Source organism: Jaculus jaculus, chromosome 17, assembly GCF_020740685.1.
Source record: "Jaculus jaculus isolate mJacJac1 chromosome 17, mJacJac1.mat.Y.cur, whole genome shotgun sequence".
NCBI classification, from domain to species: domain Eukaryota; kingdom Metazoa; phylum Chordata; class Mammalia; order Rodentia; family Dipodidae; genus Jaculus; species Jaculus jaculus.
In genome coordinates, this window is record NC_059118.1 from 58,276,249 (window position 1) to 58,296,643 (window position 20,395).

The 20,395-nt window shown below is 41.9% G+C and overlaps 1 protein-coding gene across 1 annotated transcript in view; it reads right to left on the bottom strand.

Annotated features, from left to right (window-relative positions):
• Hivep1 (HIVEP zinc finger 1) overlaps nt 1–20,395 on the bottom strand; it is a 127,664-nt gene that overhangs the window by 26,752 nt on the left and 80,517 nt on the right.

A 20,395-nucleotide genomic window follows, 5' to 3' on the forward strand; every position in this document is an offset into this window, starting at 1 on the left:
TGCTACATGGCCAAGGCTTGTTGTTGTTTTTCTTTTCTAAAAAAATATTTTATTTTGCAAGAAGAAAGTAAGAACAAGAGAGGGAGGAAGGGAAGGAGGGGGGAGGGAGGGAGGGAAAAAGAGAGAATGGGTGTAGCAGGGCCTCCAGCCACTGCAAACAAACTTCCAATTCCAGATGCATACGCCCTCCTGTGCATCTGGCCTACACAGTTACAGGCGAATCAAACCTGCGTCCTTAGGCTTCGCAGTCAAGTGCCTTAACCACTAAGCCAATTTTCCAGCCCTGTTGTTCTTTTTATTCAGTAATACTTTACAGGGGAGGAGGCAGCTGAGGATGGTACCAACATGTGCTGTTTATACAGTGAGTATGCACATGTCTAATAAAGAAAAAAATGCTTTACATTGCAAAGAAAAATATAAAATTCAACCCAAAGGTGGAATAACCAGAAATACTGTTTTATGCTTTAAACAAAAAGAATAACATTTAACTTTGTGCTTAAAATAAAACCAATTTTAGGGTGGCTCCTATCTGTAATTTTAGTAATCAGGATGATAAGGCAAGAGGCTTGTGAGTTTGAGGCCACTTCTGAGACCTTGTCTCAAGAAACTCTAATGGAATTATTAAGCATCTGTATTTTTTTTTTTTCTCTCTCTCTCTTTTAGTAGTGATCCTCCTAAATGCCTCCCAAATGCTGGGATTAAATGTATGTACCACACCAGGTTCTGTATTTTCTTAAGGATATTTTCTTTCTTATGAGATACTATTTTTGAAAAGTTCTTCTATGATTAAGAATTAGAGAAACAGGGCTGGAGAGGTGGCTTAGCAATTAAGGTACTTTCGTGCAAAGCCAAAAGACCCAGGTTCAATACCCTAGGACCCATGTAAGCCAGATGTGCAAGGAGTTTGTCTGCAGTAGCTGAAGGGCCTGCTGTGTCCAATCTCATCTCTCTCTCTTCCTCATGGCCTCTTTTTATCTCAAATAAGTAAGAATTAGGTTGACAAACTTTTTGAGCTGCATGTCCCAATATCACATATCTTTTCTCAAAATTCATTATCTTTGTCATACTGATGTTGTTTATTCGTACCTTTCCATTTGTTTGCTTCCTGGGTCTTTTGTATTTTTGGGGCAGGGTCTCACTAGGTTGTGCAGCATGTTCTCTGAGCTCAGCGGCTCCCTGTCTCAGCCTGCCAGTGGGCTGAGTTTACAGGTGTGTGCCCGCCGCCGCCTACACTAACACGCGGCTGTGGCTGCAAGGACAGGGCCGCCCTGGAAGTGCGCGCGTCGCTCCACCTCCTGGCAGCTGCTTTATGCCAGGAAGCTTCTGTCCTACTACATCTTCTAACATGGTTCCTGGTGACTTTCTTCCCTTTGGGATAAAGTTCTTTTCTTTAGGTAAATCAATTATATTTATCCTGGAGCACCTTTATGGTGACGTCAATCGCTTTTATCTCCTTTTCTTTGTTATTTGTTCTTTGCTTTCGCTATAATTTACCAAAGCTTTTTCCTTATGTCAACATCATAATTTTCAAGCCAGTTAGTTCCTCACTGTTTCAAATCTATTTACTAGTTTTACACCAGTGTTGTTTTGTTCTCATTTCATTCCATTAGATTCATATTTCCCATTGTATTATCTCAAATTAAGTTTCAACTCTTTAATACACTTATGTCATCAAGTTGTTTTTGTCACAAGAGATCCTTCAGGGCTGAGTCCAGTGACTGCGATCATGGGAATGGGGATTCTATTCATCTATCAGGACAAAGTGAAGGCTAGGTCACTGGGATGCGGAGAGTGCCATCTCAGAAAGCAATGTCGGTGTCAGTGGGCTCAAGGGTTAGAGCCACGTGGGCTAGGAAGGGGAGCGTGAGGGCCTGAAATGCAGAATGCTTCCTCAAAACGCAACTGTGAAGGACAAGGGGAGGCCAGATGTTACTGCCTGCCAGGGCCAGAAGGAAGCTGGGGACTGTTTTCACATGAGATGGCCCTATCTGCATGCAGGCAGGGAGCAGTCAGCACTCTGGAGACAGAAAGCATGCAACTTGTGGTAAAGGGGTGTGACCAGGTTGCTGAAGAGATGAGAAAATAAGGGGGCTTGAGGTGAAGAAATGACTGGTGCTGTTTCCTACAGGCAGCATACCTGCCTTGAACCTGCACCAAAGGGAAGCTCTTCCATCAACTTGGTGTGCAGCATGAGACAAGTGCAGGAACAGTAAGTGGACCTTAAATATGTGTTAGTCAAGAAGACACAGAATAGGAATGCTGGAAGCAGGTCACCCTTGTCTCAAGTACAAAGCAGAGGAGAATCAGATGTGTATAGTAAGAAACAGGAAGCCACCTCAGTTCATGGCCAACTTCCTTTCTTCCCTCCAGGAGTCCACGAGGAAATGTTAACATGGCAAAGGCTACATTGGTCGTACCTGTCTATTCCATTTTTACACAACCGAAAGAGAAATTAAACTACAGCTTGGGACTTAGTATTGAGACATCATTTAGTTTTCAGAAGTGAAGGAAAAATGAAAATTCATTCAGAAAAACAAGAACAGAAAACTCAATGCTAGCAGACCTGCCCTGAAATATTAGAAGTTTAATTTGGATTTGTGCATACAAATGAAGAGATGTGAAAAATTGCTATAGAAAGATATTCTAAAATAAATTAAGAATGTCATCTCCCCCAAAGTTCCTCACCTTAAGAATAGTGAGTGTTGCCACATGGTTATGTGGAAAGCAAATGCCCGCTGGCAATATCAACACCCCAACCAGGGAATCTGTGAGGTGCTACATGGATTTTGGATGACTGGGTTCTAATAGGATTCTTTCAAATTTTAAAAAACAATTTCTTCAAAATGCAGACTATCTCCTAGCCAAAGTTAGCAAGAACAGGCAGGAAAGAGTGGAAGCTAGCAGCTCAATCTACCATGGCTGGCTGCGAAGACAGAGAAGAGGCGTGGGGAGAGCTCTGTGGTAGAGCACCTGCCATGTCTGCATGTGAATGACCCTCTGAACACTCACTGTTGAAGACTTAGGCCCCCAGGCAATAGAAGTGGAACTCCAGAGAACTTTGGATGGCTCAGACTTGCTCAATGGAGCTGTCCACAAGTGGGCGCATAATCTGATGGCATTCTTTGACAGACAAGGATCTTCAGAAGGTGGGGTCCAGTTGGAGGGAGTAGTTACTACAGAAGTACTCTGGAAAGGGTTATCTTAACCCTGACCTCTTTTGACCTGGAGGCCATAAGATTAGGGTCATGATGTTCCACCTCATCTCAGGACCAAAGAACCAGAGCTGGCCTACCTACAAAACTGTGAGCCAAAATAAACCTTTCCTCTTTTCAGTTGCTTAACTTGGGTACTTGTCATGGTATTTGTCCAGTCCTCAAAGAAAGCTGACTGAAACTGCATGCACTTACCATGTATGAGGCACTGGGTTAAATGCCAGCACTACTAAATAAGTAAGTACAAATGAATGAGTAAATGAGAAAGGAATATTTGTTATACAAAGAATTCAGCAGCCTAGAAATGGATAGCTGTCAGCTAGACCCAGGAAGTATAGGAGGAACTAAGGCCTACAGCCACAAGATACAATTATGGCCACAATTTAAATACGCAAGGAAACAAGTCCCTCCCTAGCACCTCCAGAGAGGAACACAGCCCTCTGACCCCTTGATTCAAGTCCAGACCTGTGTTGGCTTCTGCATATGTGACAGTGAAGTGCTAGGTATTTTAAACTTCAAAGTTTGGAAAGTTCATAGTAAAATCAATATTGAACATATATCAGGTCTTAGGTTCAATCTCCAATACCACAAGTAAGTTAATAATTGAAAATGAAAATAAAATAAACCAGAAAATAGCCATCTGTCCTCCAGCAATAGAACGTGCAGGCCATCAGGAGCCCCAGTGTGCAGCTCTCAAACGTTAACTGCACACGACGAAATCACACGAGAGATGAAGAGCAGGAGGCCTCTGGGAAGTAGTGGAAGGGTCAAAGAAGTCCCAGGAAAACCAAAAATCTCAAAACTAGCAAACTACGAACTAGGAAATCCTGACACAGGATCTTTGCCTCACACTAGTGATGGGCAATACTCTAAATCAAACTCCACGAGAACCATCACCTTGGAAGCCTGGGACAGGAGGGCTCACGAGGGTTGCTGGGAAAAAACAAACAACAACAACAACAACTAAAAAAACACTGCTAGAGTAAGAGGAAACGAGACACAAGTAAAACTACGGAAAACACTGCATGCGAATACCAGTCTCTCACACAACCCAAAAGAAATGACTGAAATAGCTTAGTTAACTGCTTATCAAAAACTTACAAATTTCAATCTTTTCACTTATTATAAAATTAATTAGAAAATATAATGGAAATATTTTATTTATAACAGCAATAGAAACTTAAAAATTTCAGGAATAAATTTAGCACAGATTATTTTTAAAAAGACAGCAGAAGAACTGGAGAGATGGCTTAGCAAGCAGCTAAGGCACTTGTCTGCAAAGCCACAGGACCCAAGTTTGATTCCCTAGTACCCACATAAAGCCAACTGCACTAACTGGCACATGTATCTGGAGTGTGTTTGCAGCAAGGCTTGAGACCCTGGTGCATCCATTCATATCCTCTCTCTCTCTCTCTCTCTCTCTCTCTCTCTCTCTCTCTCTCTCTCTCTCTCTCTTAGCAAGTGAAATTTTTAAAAAGCAAAAAGAACTAGAAGATGTCATAGCAGATTTGAAATATATAAATTACATAACAGAATGCAACAAGACTTAGAACTTGCTGGATAGATGTAAGTTCAAATTAGAACAATTTTAAAAGATAATGTATGATTAATGCATAATTCAAAAGATGAAAGAATACAAAATTCAGAAGTCAGGTTATATACTAGGAAACGACGAAAGGTCTGTTTAGATCTCAGAAGGTAATGAGCTAAACAATGGGCCCTCCTCAGGGAGGGGAAATAGAAAACTTACATAAACTAAAGAAAAACAGGAATCCACAGACTGAAGCCTGAACATATCACTGTGAAGCTGTACAAGTCAGACAGGCCAAAACTCTAAAGGGAGTTGGAAAAGTATATTCATAGCAATTTTGAAAAATGCAGATGCTCTTCAAAGGAGCCATGGTTTCAACAGGCATATGAAGCAACAATGTCCCCTTAGAAATAAACTGCCAAGCTGAATTCTATGCTTCCAAATCCAGCAGAAGAGTTTAAGAATGATATAGACACTTTCTAATAAATGCTATTTTTAAAGAATTGGTCACACTAAACAAGCATTAAAAGAAAATTCAGTATTCTTTACCTAAGCAAACAGCGTCTCTGGCAGAAAGCTAGAGCTGCAAGACAGAAGAAATGGTGAAGAAGAGGTTAATATGTTGAAAGCCATGGGTAACTGCCCTGGTGTCAATTGAAATGTCTCACTGAAGCTCACGTGTTAAAGGCTCCATCGAGCTTGGCGCTATGGGGCTGTGATGTGAACACTTAAAAGGTGGAGCCCAGTACAAGGCCACGGTCGGAGTCCTCACGGGGGACTGTGGAGGCCGGCCTCCCCCACACTCTCTTCAGCATCTCAGCTGCCATGAGACATGCAGCTTCCCCCACAATGCTCTTTCACCACGACGTCCTCAATCAACCATGTCTAAAACTCTGAGCCAAATAACCCTTTCCTCCATGTAAGTTGATTATGTCAGGCATCTTGTCACAGTGGCAGGGTTTCTACTAATACAAACTGTACAAAAATAATAAAGCAGGACTGGAGAGATGGCTCAGAGGTTAAGGTGCTTACCTGCAAAGCCTAACAAGCTGGGGTTGGATTCTCCAGTACCCATGCAAACCACATGCACTAAGCGGCCCATGCATCTGGAGTTTGTTTGAACTGACAGGAAGACCTGGTGCGCCCATACTCATCTCTCTGTCGACCTCTCTCACATATAAATAATGAATAAAATACAAAAAGTTAAAAATATAATATTAAAGCATAGAGGTCAAAATATGTAATAGTCAGTGTGGTGGTTTGAATGTAAAATATCCTCCTAGCCTAGTATTTGTGATTAAGCTGCTTCTGGCTGGGGGCTTTGTTGCAGCATCAAGAAGGAAACTGTTATAGCCAGTGAGTGTAAGCCAGTAAGTGGAAAAGCCCCTAAAGAAGAAACACCAGGACATGCAGCCTTGGAACCTTAGCTCAGCACGAGATGTGGCCACCTGTGAGAGATGCCATGCCTCATGAGATCTATCACCAAGGGTCACACAGATCCTTCCTACTGCTAGAGTGATGCCTAGTCAGAACATACAGCAATCCTGGGCCAAACCCTCCCTCCAAACACAAAAGTAAGAGTGGAATACAAGAGGAATTGGAGGGTCTATTCTCATTCAAAGCACGACAAAGAGTCTATTTAGGATTTAAACAATGCAAGATGCAACATTATTCATCTTTTATAAAACAAGAAATAGGTAACTCAACACATTTTGAACATAGGCAAAAGAAGAAAATCATTCTAATGCATATATATTCTTAGAAGTGAAAAACACTTTAATATAAAAACAGAAAGGAAACTGTAATATAATTATGCTATAATAAGAAAACATTTTACTCTACCTTATATATTTGAACAACTTAAATATGTAGCAGTTAGCTTGTTACAGATAAAATTGGCCCTACAGAGTGAAAATTTATTAAGAACTACACATATACTATGCTTTCCCTCACACTCTTTCAAGTATTTGTATATTAACTATTCCAGAACATTAGATATAGGAAAGCTACCCAATCCAACTAAGCATAAATGGATCTGAACAGAACAGACATTAGAGGTCAGTCTCAATAGAGCCCTGGCCACTCATGTTAGTGAAAACGAGAAATTACACAAACTCTTCCAGCTCTTATAGCTGGTACCACCTCTGCCGACTCTCCAAATATTCCTTCTCCACTCTGGCCTCTGGAAGACCCTGAGCACAGGGAGGCCTGGGGTGAAGTCTCGAGCCCTTCTGCCCAGCAGTGATGTGGTTTGACTAAGTCCTTACTGTCTCCATTATAAAACAGCAACAATAACACAGCTGCACAGGCCCGAGAGGACAGTCTGGGGTGACGTGCGGAGTCCAGACTACAGCGCAATTCACTACTATCCTGTTTCTATCATCAACGTTACCCCAAAGCACAATCATTGGTTACCACGGCAAAACTACAACAAAATGGCTCTGCCAAGATGCCAGCAGTTCCTACAGTTATTGAGTGGTCTGGATTAATACTGGCACCACAATTTCAGTTAAACTAAAACTTTAATACATTTCTAATTTTAAAAAAAGTAAGCACATTTGTTTAATGTTCTGAAAAGCTAATATAATTTATATTACAATATAAAATTATAATACAATATTTAAAACAGACTAACATAAAATTAAATTAACACAAAAACAAGTTAATACTTGATCTTTCTAAGAAATGATAAGGTGATAACATGAATGCATTTTTAAGTCAAAAACTCCTACAATGCTCTGGCTCTACTTAAAAAAAAAAAAAGAAGACAGAGCCAGATGTGGTGGCGCACCCCTTTAATCCCAGCACTTGGGAGGCAGAGGTAGGAGGATCACCGTGAGTTCGAGGCCACCGTGAGACTACCTGGTGAATTCCAGGTCGGCCTGAGCTAGAGAGAAACCCTATGAAAAACCAAAAAAAGGCAGTTTTCCAAATAGCTCTTCAGCTCTACCATCACTCCCAAAGGGACCCTTTGAACAACTGTCTTTATTTTCTTTCTGGAACTGAAGCTATACACGTGTGCCCATGTGTTTTGTATACGTGTGCACACGCACATATGTTTTAATTCAAAGGAAGCAGTCCAGGGGCCCATTATCTTTGGTAGTGCCCCAGGTGAGGAGGTCCAAGCCCAGGGCAGAGCGTGTGTTGATTACCAGCAGTGCTCCTCAGCTCCTGTCTCCAGCATCCCGTGTCACTAGCTCTGCAACAGCTCTCCTTGGGGACAGCCAGTTTTCCTCTTATCAGGGACGACGTGAGAATGGAAGTAGTTCCAGAGAGCTGGACACTTTCCTGATGTCAATCTCAAATGCATCCCAGTGACTGGAGCAAACTTTACATTGTTTTGATCCTTTTAAGTTCCTGGTCAGCTGTCGTATGGCCCACACAGAACGCTCCTGTGTGCTCAAGGCCCGTGCACTGTAGGGGTGGAGGCAAGTGTTCAGGTCCAGCTGCCCGAGTGTCATTCAAGCCTTCTGCTTCCTTGCTGACCTGCTGTCCAGAGGGCTCCACTCCTTACTGGACATGGCACTGGCTCCGCCACGGAGTGCTGACCTGCTTCCTTACTGTCCACCTGGGTGTTTGTCTCACGCATTTGGCAGTTCTTTTATTAGGTGCACTCATGTTTATTAGGATTAGTTTTACAATACTGGAAAATGTCTGTAATTTAACTTTGTAATCATAAAATTTCTTTTACAGTCTTGGGAGGCTGAGGCCTGCTTGGGCCAGTCTGAGTTCAGAAGCCAGGCCTGTGTCAAAATAAGAACAAGTTCCCAAAGCTCTCACATATGTTACTTCCTCCATGCTAGCTTTCTTTGCTGGTTTTGTTTGTCTGCATGCACATATGTATGTAGGTATATACACATAATCTTTATCCACATTGCACCTTTAAATCTAAAGCAATTCAGAACACACGACAGTCAGATTTTTTGTTTTGCTTTGTTTCTTTCAAGGTAGAGTCTCGCTCTAGCCCAGGTTGACCCGGAATTCACTAAGTAGTTTTAGGGTGGCCTCAAAACTTCTACCTCTGGCCCCTGAGAACTGGGATTAAAGGCGTGTGTCACCACGCCAGGCTTCAGATCTTGTTTCTAATCTAGTCTCTCTCTGCCTCCACTGACTGAGCTAATCCATTCACAGTACGGTTAGCATTTTGTTTTCAGTGCCTTGTGTCCTTTCTGTTCCCCTACTTCAGCTTTACAGCTTTCTTTTACATCACCTGGATATGCTCTAGCAGAACATTTTAATTTAGTAAGTTTTATAATCTATTTTAATTATTTCTTTTATAGGTGCTCTAATGCTTGCAATGCAAATTAACGTGTAACAATCTCTCCAGATTTAAGCTAATATAATTCCAGTGAGACGCGGCAATGCTGCGCGTACACAGCTGCACCCTGCATCCCCGGGGTTGTACTGTGTTTGTGAGCTGTGTGACCTCAGCAACATGGGGACCGGCTTACTCCTGACCTGCCACAGCACTTTCTCTGAGTGACGAGGATGCAAGAGAGGGGGAAAGCTCACCTCCTCCTCAAGACAACTGCTTTGTCTACACTAAGCCAGGTTAGCAAGGGAGATCACAGAAAAGTGAAACCTGTATGAGATGCCATAGCTCTTCTTGTTCTAACTTGCTCTAATGAGTTACACAAAATAAAAGAAACGTAAAAGATAAAAATTTTACAAGGCTCATAAAGCAGTTGACACTGATAATAAACCCAAGTATCCTGATATATTTCTGCAGGTATACAAAAATCATTGCTAGAAGGCTGATTTAGCCTCTGATTAAAACTTGAAGTTTACAGAAAAGGGCACATTTTCCTACCCTGAGTCTTCCAAATTTACATTTCTGTTATTTTTTAAGGAGAAAGAGTCAAAGGCCTTAGTGATTTCTCTGCAAAAGTTCACAGGTCTCTACTAGGGCTAGAGTCCATTCAGTACTACGTGTCTCTTCTACTCAGCTGGATGTATAAGAAGCCCCAATATGATAACCATGTCTCTATGCAATGTGTGCTGGGGACAGGAGACAATGTCATGCTCGGGAACTAGTAAATCACAACCACTGCTGGCGTGAAACCAACCGTGACAAGAGTACTTCTGCCAGTCTGGCAAATGCTACAAGTTTCCCTCCCTGACCTGAGCTAGCTGATCAGCACACCATGAATCCTTAGGCACAAGACAAGCTTAAAATGCACATAAAATTGTCTATCACCATGACCGGAAAATGTGCACAAGTCTGCATTCATATTTCCATCACAAATGTTTTGGCTCATAGTGCAAAAGCAAAAACCCTGCACTCCTTCCCCTACCACACTTCCCACCAGGCTAAAAAGATGCCATGGTATTACATCGAAACTACGTGAAAAGTAGTCTTAATCTTCTTGATTAAATAAGATCTTAAGACAAGACCCATTTGTGATTGTCCACTGACTTTATTAGAGGTTAAGAATGGAGCTTTGTGTTACTGTGACAAACATTAGCTATTTGCTCGTTTCCCTGCCCCAGATAGTTTAAGGTGCCGAGAGACAATTCACTTCAGATAAGCAATGTAGGTTTCAGTCCAAGAAACAAACACCCACTTAGCGACCCCAAGAAAGGAAAGCAACCACGCACCATTTACGCGTGCTTCCTGTTAGGTAGAGGAAGCTCTCTCACCCCTGCCCATCAACCCAACCGTGTTCACTGATGTGCCATCCCTCCAGTATGTAGAGGCCACTGCAGAGACACTGGGATATGACTGTGGGCAAACATGACCTGAAGGAGTTAGGTGAAGATGCCTGTGATGGAGACACAGTTGGAGTGGACAAGATGAGGGCGTGGAGCTCAGCCTTACAGCAGTGTTCAGCTGCACAACTCTACGGTGGCAGAGCGCACACCAGATGAAGGGCCTGCTGAGCAAAGGCACCCTGCACAGCAGGAACCGTAGCACTGCCCCATCCCTGTGCACAGGCTGAACTGCAGCCCCTCTCCTCAAGGAACACTGCAGTCTCCCTTATCTATAGCTTCACTCTGTCTGCAAATATTACAAGGAAAATTCTAGAAATAAATAATTCACATTTCAAATCATTTTTGTGAGTACCTTGTTATAAGTGATCCATTTTATTATTGTTGTTGACTCATGTGAATCTTTTATAAGATTAACATCTTTCATGAGAGAGATTTATAGGTAGGTGTGTGCACATAAGAAAAATTACAATATAGGGCTGGGGAGATGGCTAAGTAGTTAAGGTATCTATCTGCTGGCAAAGCCAAAGGACCTAGCTTCAATTCCCCAGTACCCACATAAGCCAGGTGCACAAAGTGGCACGTGCATCTGGAGTTCATTTTGCAGTGGTTGGAGGACCAGTGTGCCCATTCTCCTTTTACACTCTCAAATAGAACACTTAAAAGATTGCAGCACGTCAGGCACTTGGCACTACTGGCTGTCTCGGGCATCGGCTGGGCTGCAGAGAGGGACAGCCATCCCACATGCTCTCCTGTGTTACCCGTCACGCTGCTTTTCACTTAACTCCCTCGCCCGTCCTCGTGCCTGGCCATCACAGACTCAACACTTCTGCTTTCAAGAATTCTTCTGAATGAAATTTCCTACACAAGCCTTGGCATTCAGGGCAGAATTCTAAGTTACTATCTTTCCCTCGTAACGTACGTCTTACATAGAGCACGCCCCTGCAGACTCTTCTCTGAATGGTGAAAATAGTTACAGAACACTATAATGTGGTGGAAATAGCACTTTTTTTCCACATGTGCTGTTTACTTTTTGTAGTTTATTCTGTATACTCCCAGTTGCTTCTCTGTCCTCAATTCATGGCACTTATCCTCTACTCCTTCCCCCTTGGGTTGTATTCCTCAGCTCAACGCCTCATGCCCACTGCCTTTTCTGATGAAACAAGGAAAAAACAAGCCTCAGCAGAGGTGGAGAGAACCATGATCCAAGCTTGCCGCTTTTTAATTATTCCTTCCTCTTTCCCCTCTATCTGACCATGTAGTGGACAGGATATTAGTGCAAAGCTAGAAAAAAGTCTAAATGAGCCAACAGCAGCAGACTTTCTTTTGAGCAATTCTGTAGCATCTATATAGAATACTGAGCATACACCACTAAGTTAATTACCTAAAAGCAGAAGAGACAAATACCTAAATGCTACCTCGTCATACTATCACAAACTGTCCAGTGAATGGGTGATACTCCTCTCCCTTCCCCAGTAACCCACCAGTGAGTGTGAGACCTACTTCTCTCTCAACAGAATACCCACCCCAGTAAATATGTATAACCATTCCTCTCTCACGAATCTCCCACTGAACACGAGAGACCTGCTCCTCTCTCAGCACACCACCAATGAACACGTGAGACCTATTCCTCTCCCACATACCTCCAGTGAACACGTGAGACCTATTCCTCTCCCACATACCTCCAGTGAACACGTGAGACCTATTCCTCTCTCACATACCTCCAGTGAACACGTGAGACCTATTCCTCTCCCACATACCTCCAGTGAACACGTGAGACCTATTCCTCTCCCACATACCTCCAGTGAACACGTGAGACCTATTCCTCTCTCACATACCTCCAGTGAACACGTGAGACCTATTCCTCTCCCACATACCTCCAGTGAACACGTGAATCCTATTCTTCTCACAAACCTCCAGTGGACATGTGAGACCTATTCGTCTCTCACTCATACCCCTAGTGAACACGTGAGACCTATTCCTCTCTCACACATACCGCCAATGAACACGTGAGACCTACTCCTCTCACACATACCTTCAGTGAACACGTGAGACCTATTCCTCTCTCTCACACACCTCCAGTGAACACGTGAGTCCTATTCCTCTCTTCACACTAATCCTCCAGAAAACATCTATTACACTCTTTCTCACAGTCCTCAAGTATACTCTCCCCAATGCAGCTCAATCCACACACCATTATTTTAATTGACTTGTTATATTTAACAGAATCCAATACAAGTGAGATTTTAAACATTTCCATTTCCCTAAAAACAGGCTCTATCTGCTAATCAAACACAGGAGCATTGTGTCATAGATTAACTTGCAGCAACAATTTCTTTTGCTAAACAAATTTACTGTGTCTTTTTAGCACTAGGAAATGACTGTGATATGCTACATAACACACAAAATATTTTTTTAGTGAGTTAAGTTTATGATTTTAAAAATCCTGTTAACTAGGGCTAGAGAAATGGCTTAGTGGCAAAAGCACCTGTCTCTAAATCCTAAGGTTTGATTCCCCAGAACCCATATAAGCCAGAAGCACATGGTGGTGCATGCATCTGGAGTTTGCAATGTCTAGGGGCCCTGGTGTGCCCAATCTCTCTGTCCCCCCCCAATAAAATAAAAATAAGAAGTAAGATTTTTTTTAATCCCATTAACTACTTAAGCCTCCAGTGACTGGTTTGTCAGATAGCCATTAGTAGCCCCACTAGAAAACATTCAAAGTGTTTGCTTCCATATTTCATAAAGATGTAAAATTCAGGGGTTTTTGTCCAAACATAAAGAGAGGGTATTTCTTTAACATTATAGTACTGTAAGAGCTTGTTACAATCATTATGGGAATCACCTTCTCTCAGTTACTTTCTCATAGTATGAACAAACACCTGGCCAGAGGCAACTTTAGGAGGAAAAGAGGTTTATTTGGGTTCAAGTTTCAAGAGGAAGTCTCATAGTGGAGAAGTTATCACAGGCTGATTCGTCACATTTCAGCCAGTCAAGAAGGCGAGGGCAAAAGGGATGGGGCAGGACGAAAACCTCAAGGCCTGCCCCCGTGACCCGCTTCCTTCAGGATGGCTCCACAACCTTCCACACAGTGCTCAAACACATCAGCTGATAGGGACATTTCATGTTCAAACCCTAGCACACTTTTACAAAGCTGGCACAGCCAGTTTACAAGGCAATGATCACATGAAATTTGGCATCTTTAACAGTTGTGTTAGTTGGAAGGAAGGAAGGAAGGAAGGAAGGAAGGAAGGAAGGAAGGAAGGAAGGAAGGAAGGAAGGAAGGAAGGAAGGAAGGAAGGAAACCTGATGTAAAATAAAAAACTCTTGAAATGAATGAACAAACTAACTTTATAAGGCTAACATGATTAACTTTAGGGTACTTAAAATTGAGTAGAAGTTACAAACATTACTATTTAAAATAGACTCATTAAACATGCTTATTAAAATTATTTCCTATTAATTACTTATAAAACCATGGACCACAACTTCTCAATAAGTATAGTCATTTGCTTAGTATCAATGTATGTAAATCTGCTACATTCCTTTGGAAATAATTACCCAGACACTTCATTATAATACTACCTTAGTCTTTCTTCTCACTTTATCAGGGTGAGTTTTTATTCTATTAACTGGTCAGTGTCCTTCCAAGTTTATACTATCTGAAGTAAACTACTAAGTTTTGATTAGTTACTATACATACTTTCCCCAAAATGTTTGTATCCTTCTTAAATGAATTAAAATCATTCATTTTAACTTAATGAAATCTATCCAACTTTCCAATTATGCACCTAAGTGTTTGTCCTAAGTGAGGCCATCCCTGGCGTGACAGCTGTCCTTGTTCACATCAGCATAAAAACTTATTCTAATTCCATGCCAGCCTTCATTGTAGATGACATATGAGTGCTTAAAAAATAACTGGAAAGTAAGGAGTATTTATCCACTCCCTGCAAATTTATTCATATTAGAAGGAGCTTTTCAAAGATAAAAAAGAATACCCAAACAGAGAAGTAGGTGAAAAAACTCCCACTTTATTTACACACTAATTGAGTTTATGACCTCACTACCTGCTCCTTGTCACTGACTTCTGAAATAGGCAGTGTAGCTTTACCCAAGACCTAGTTTTCCTCAAGTTTCCTCGACAAGAACTGAGTAATATTCCAGGGCACAAATTCTTCCCATATTAATGAAAATCCCTGTCAACCAATTGCTCTGAGTTGGTCTGAATACTACTCAGCTATTACCAGCCCTCATTTCCCAACTGTCCTTGTTGAGCTTCCTAAAAACCACCTGCTTATTCTCACACACAGAAAAGGGGGTAATGAACAGAACTATTTTTCAATACAAACCTCCTGGAGGCTGGCATGCAATGGCAGAGTGAAACCACTGGAGAAAAAGAACTACTGGTCACAGTTGTGGCCAAGAAAGAACAATGTGGGGGAAAATCAGAACAGAAGCTATCTAAAACATTTCTCTGGCCCACGTCTGAGTCCTCTCGTGTTCCTGATATGTGTGCATCACATTGCTGGAGGTGGAAGTTGGCAGTCTCATCACGCGAGGGGACTCAAAACAAAAGCAGTGATACCAGAGCCCGGCCAGCACAGACTCAGGTGAGCTGGGATCTCTCTCCCACTGTTTTACTGTTTTCTCATGGAATTCCCTTGACTAAGTGTTGAAACATGTTTCAATCTGAACAGATTTATGTTTGCAAAATGGGAAATTTAATGCTAAAATTTTAGCATAAAATCTATAAGCGCTTGTAGCAGAACTCAGAAACACAGAAAAGGTATATTTAGCTATCCTGAATGGTTTTTACAAAAATGACATCATAATACAATTAAGTCAGACATTATAAAGAATAAATAAACCCCATCATGTGGAAAGGAAAAAAAAAATATGGGTGTCAAAGAAGAAACCAGAATAAGATTTCTAAAACTAGATAGGATTTAATCTAAAACAATACTTTGAGGGAAATAAGAGCTGTGTTGCTCCTGTGAGAGAATAACAAAGCAAGTGAGCTGAGTTTCCAACATCAAAAAGTTAAATAAATTTGCTGGGTGTGGTGGCGCACACCTTTAATCCCAGCACTCGGGAGGCAGAGGTAGGATGATCGCCATGAGCTTGAGGCCACCCAGAGACTATATGGTGAATTCCAGGTCAACCTGAGCAACAGTGAGACCCTACCTTAAAAAAAAAAAGTTAAATAATGTTTCCTGAAGAAAGAGAAAAACAAAAATAAGACACAAAAAGATACAAGAGTATGTACAAGAGATTGGAGAGTCAAACAGTGAGATGGGAAACACACCCTGGGATGCTAGCCAAGAAGACAAGGGAAGCAGCTTCCCATCAGCCCCAAGCTGGTTTCCTTACCCTACAGCCAAAGTGTGTGCTGTCTTCAGTAACAGGGATGTACTGTCTCGTTTTGGTGGGCAACCAGGTGCAACTGCAATAGCCAATATTGCTTTAGGGGTCTCTGTGACCTCTCTAACCAACAACTCTTTAGGAGATACTTCTAGCACTGGGATTTTTGATTAGTCCACTATGGCTTCAGAGAACAGCTTTATCTACCTTCACTTAAACCCTTTTAAAAAAAAAAAAAATTAGTAGCCGGGCGTGGTGGCGCACGTCTTTAATCCCAGCACCCGGGAGGCAGAGGTAGGAGGATTATCGTGAGTTCGAGGCCACCCTGAGTCTCCATACTGAATTCCAGGGCAGCCTGGGCTAGAGTGAGACCCTACCTCAAAAAACCAATAAATAAATAAATAAATAAAATAAAAATTATATTTTATGTTAGCTTACCAAGCAGTAGGCTTCCATATGGCTTATTCATATTTCCTTGGTTTTGACAAATCTTGCCGCCACACCATCCCTCCCTCATTGTCCTACCTCTATCATCCCTGCTTAAACCTTTCCGCCTCAGGATTATGCTTCTCTACTTCTGTACTCCATGAACTAGGTAAGCTGTTGAGGGGGGGAGAAAGTCTTCAATGATCCTACCCAGCTGTGGACCCTGTGTACTTCAACACTGACCTTCAAGCAAGATGTGTCAACTGGTGCAACTGACAGGCATAGCAAAATGCTCTCCAGTTGGATTTGAGGCCCACTACATAGAGGGAAATAATGCCTGGTCCTGCAAATCTAAAAATAAGCCTATGATTAGGGATTGAGGCCCTAGAGAGGAACCCATCAGTGTGGCTAGGCTAATCAGACATGTCAATTGGACAACAGGCCAAGCTGCCTTCTAACTATCTATGCACGATTCCATAGATTGGTACTGCTGGCAGCCTCAAACACAGACTTTTTTTTTGCAAAGGGTAAAGATGAAATGCACAAAAACTAAGAATGAGTTACTACTCTGTACCTAGCTCTGAACATGGTATCTAGACTGCACTTTCCAAGGCTTACAGAAACGTGATAAAGAGAGGGCAGGAAGGAGGGGAGGCAGGAGAGCAGGAAGCAAGCCTGCAAAACGCAGTCTTCTGCTCACCACGAGCTCGGCGCAGATGTGGCTCCTGCACATCACTGAGCCCGTCGGTACCTCTCCATCGATGGAATGGTCTGTGACATCCCAGATGTCCACAGTAAGTAGTAGAAACTAATAATTAATGTCCCCTAGGGGTTCAGCAATCGACGCGGTCAAGCAACCCTAATTTAAATTAGGGTTCAATGTATAAAAGCAGGATGGGGACCTATGGAGAAGAAGAAAGATCTGGGTGGGAGAGGGACAGAAAGGAGGCGGCGAGTGGGGTAGTGGGATCAAAACACACCATCCACAGGCATGAACATGTCAAATACAATGGAAAAAAGAAAGAGGCAAAAAGCACAAGTAAATATGAAAAGCGGGCTCAGGAGATAAAACCACAGATCAACTGCTGGGACCTCATGAAATTACAAAGCTTTTGTATGGCAAAGGACACTGAATAGAGCAAAGAGGCAACCTACAGTATGGGAGAAAATCTTTGCCAGCTATACATCTGATAGAGGATAAATATCTAGGATATATAAAGAACTCAAAACACTAAATAATAAGAAATCAAATAATCCAATTAAAAATGGGCTAAGGAACTAAATAGAGAGTTCTCAAAAGAAGAAATACAGATGGCATATAAACATCTAAAAAAAGCTCTACATCCCTAGTCATCAGGGAAATGCAGATTAAGACGACATTGAGATACCATCTCACTCCTGTCAGACTGGCTACCATCATGAAAACAAATGACCATAAATGCTGGCAAGGATACTGAAAAAGAGGAACCCTTCTACACTGTTGGTAGGAATGCAATCTGGTCCAGCTATTGTGGAAATCAGTGTGGAGGTTCCTAAGGCAGCTAAAAACAGATTTAGTATATGACCCAATTATACCACTCCTAGGCATATATCCTAAGGTCTCATCTCACTACCATAGAGATACTTGCTCAACCATGTTTATTGCCACTCTACTCACAATAGCTAGGAAATGGAACCAGCCTAGATATCCCTCAGCTGATGAGTGGATAATGAAGATGTGGCACATTTGCACAATGGAGTTCTGCTCAGTGGTAAAGAAAAATAAAATTATGGAATTTGTAGGAAAATGGATAGATCTGGAAAGGATTCTATTTAGGGAGGTAACCCAGGTCCAGAAAGCCAAACTTCACATGCTCTCTCATATATGTAGATTCTAGCTACCAATGATTGGACTTTTGTGTGAGTAGGAAGAACATTCAGTAGCACAGGCCAGTAAGCTAGAAAGGGAATAGAAAGGGAGGGAGGGAGGGAGGACTTAATATGACGGTGTTGTACATATGTAAATAGAAGAATAGATTAATAGAGGTGAAAAGGCCTAAGTGAGGTCTGGGGAAGAGATTGAGTAAAGGAAAGGTAGAGGGAAAGCAAATCAAAATCTAAGAAGATATAAATAAGTCACATGGAAACCTACTTTTCTGGACAATAAAACATTCAGAAGCTGTAAATTGCTGACTAGAAAACTTTCAGTGCCAGGGATGGGATACCTTCCAGTGAGTTATTGGCCAGGTGGTACCTGATGCCCCCAAAACATTACAGGCCATTGCCAAGGCCCTTGGTTTCCCACTAGGAATAGATGGTAAAACCCTATTGCTGAAGACTCCACATACTTGGGCTTCAAGGTCACTGAGAAATCCTATTGGAGCTGAAATGAAAACCTCCTCCATGTAGACCAGCTGACAGAAAGCTGGGAGGGGGCGGGGACATGCTGCATGCAGTTCAATGGGAGAGAAATCACCAGTGAAGATACTCCACAGTGGACACTGCAAGTCTTAAATTTGGCCACCCAGGCCAAATAAGGCAACATGTGCAATAGTTGCATGTCTGTTATGGGGGAAACCAACCACTCTTTAATTGGAATGGAGGCCCACTTCATGGGAGGGAATATATCCCTGATACTGAAAACTTACAACAGGGGTAATCATGAGCCCTAGAGGTTTAAATTTGCGGGTGTCTGGCTAAATGAATATATTATGCTAACCAAACTGCCAAGTAAGCACTTATCTTAATGTTCATTCCCATATATGAATACTATTCTGACTTTTGGTTACAGAAGCTTCTCTTTTCAGGTGGAGATAACATTGGGATGACTGAGAAGGCACCATGGTGCTGAGAAGAAGTGACAGGAGTGCTCAGCACTGCAATGTCTCTATCACACCTTCCAAGGCTCAGGGTCCATTACAGAAGAGGTGGCAGAAAGAATATAAGAGCCAAAGGAAGGGTAGGACTCCTTACAACATGCTCCTCCAGACACAAAATGGCCTGGATAACCATGACCTCACAGTGCTTGACACTACCTAAACAAGACCATCATAATAGGAGGAAAATATGATGACATCAAAATAAGAGACTGATTGAGAGGGAGAGGGGATATTATGGAGAGTGGAGTTTCAAAGGGTAAAGTGGTTTGTCTACAATCATGGAAGTTGTCAATAACAACAAAATAAATTTAAAAAAAAATCTTACCAAAAAAAAAAAAGGCCAGTGAAGGAGTAGGCTGTATCCTAACTTTATCTTAAATTCAATCTTTGGATATTGAAAACTTCATTGTTCTTGGTCACAAATAAACTGTCCATTTATTTGTCTGGGGAAAAAAAAATTCTAACAAAAAAGTAAGTTAAATACCTTAATTAAGTACCCTTAACTAAATAGTGGATTCAGGAACACAACTTAGTTACACAGCTCTTGCCCAGCAGACGTGAGGCCCTGCATTCACCTGCCAGCACCAGAATAACAGAATAAAGAAGTAATTCATAATATAGTCAAAACTAAGCAAGTCAGTCAGGAAACAAACAAATACATTTCCAAGTAATTAGCCCAGCAAAACAGATGGATCTACAAGGATATACGCCATTTTTATGGCTAGGAAGTCAGAACAGTGAAAACGGTCAGTCTCTCCCAATCTTAAAATTCCACAGCCAGTTTTCTCCTCCCTTCCTGCAGACCTGCCCTCCCTTCTTCCTTCCTTTTCTCCCTCCTTCCCTCCATTCCTTTCTTCTTCTTCCTTATTTTTTTGAAATAGAATCTCAGTGTGGAGGGAGAGGAAGGGAAGGAAGGGGAAGGAGGAGGAATTAAACTCAAACCAAAACCAAAGAGTACTTAACATGGAAAGGTTTTTGTCCAAACTGTGTTCAGAAAGACAAAGTGCTCAGGATTTTAAAAATGCTCGAATGGTACTGGTATTGCAGCAGGCAGGATACAAATGAAGGCATGTCTGACACTACTAATTTAATTACCCCAGAGGCTATGTGTGACTGAAGCTTTCTCCTTACTTTGAACTCCTATCTAACACAACACAACCTAATTTAGTATGTAAAAAGTTAAAGAAAATAACTGCCCTAACATTCTGCTATAGCTGAACTTCAGGCAGTCATGGGCAGTCAAAGGACCACACCATGCCCAACAACAGCACTCAGCTGTGCCCAATCAGGCACTTTTC